Source organism: Heterocephalus glaber, unplaced genomic scaffold, assembly GCF_053883595.1.
Source record: "Heterocephalus glaber isolate CG9 unplaced genomic scaffold, H.glaber_assembly_v1.0 deba00001729, whole genome shotgun sequence".
NCBI classification, from domain to species: Eukaryota; Metazoa; Chordata; class Mammalia; order Rodentia; family Bathyergidae; genus Heterocephalus; species Heterocephalus glaber.
The window spans coordinates 175,624-176,018 of record NW_028258440.1 but is presented as its reverse complement, the minus strand read 5'-3'; positions in this window follow the sequence as shown (position 1 = coordinate 176,018).

The window sequence follows — 395 nt, the reverse complement described above, 5'->3', positions numbered from 1 at the left end:
CATTGCTGTGTCTCTTGCTGTGCGCTTCCTGTTTGCTAGCTGCTTTCAGGATGAATCATATTTGTTTTCATAACGACAACTATTTCACCGCCTCTTCCTTGAACTTTGTAATACCTATGGTTCCCTGGCTACTTTAGCTCTTTCCTCACTAGCTATGTCCATCCCCTTGAACCATGGCAGTAAAAGATTTTCTTCATGGGAGATGGGAACTAATGGCACATACCTCAGTCTCAAAAATGTCCCTCAACAGTGTTTCAGATATATTTCCAGCTCATATATTTCACTGTTCTCTTTTTCCTTATTTAATTCACAGAAATATGAGACATTAATATGAGAGCTAAAACTCTGAGTTCCTCAGAAGTAACCCAAATAAAATGCTTACATCAATGTGAAAC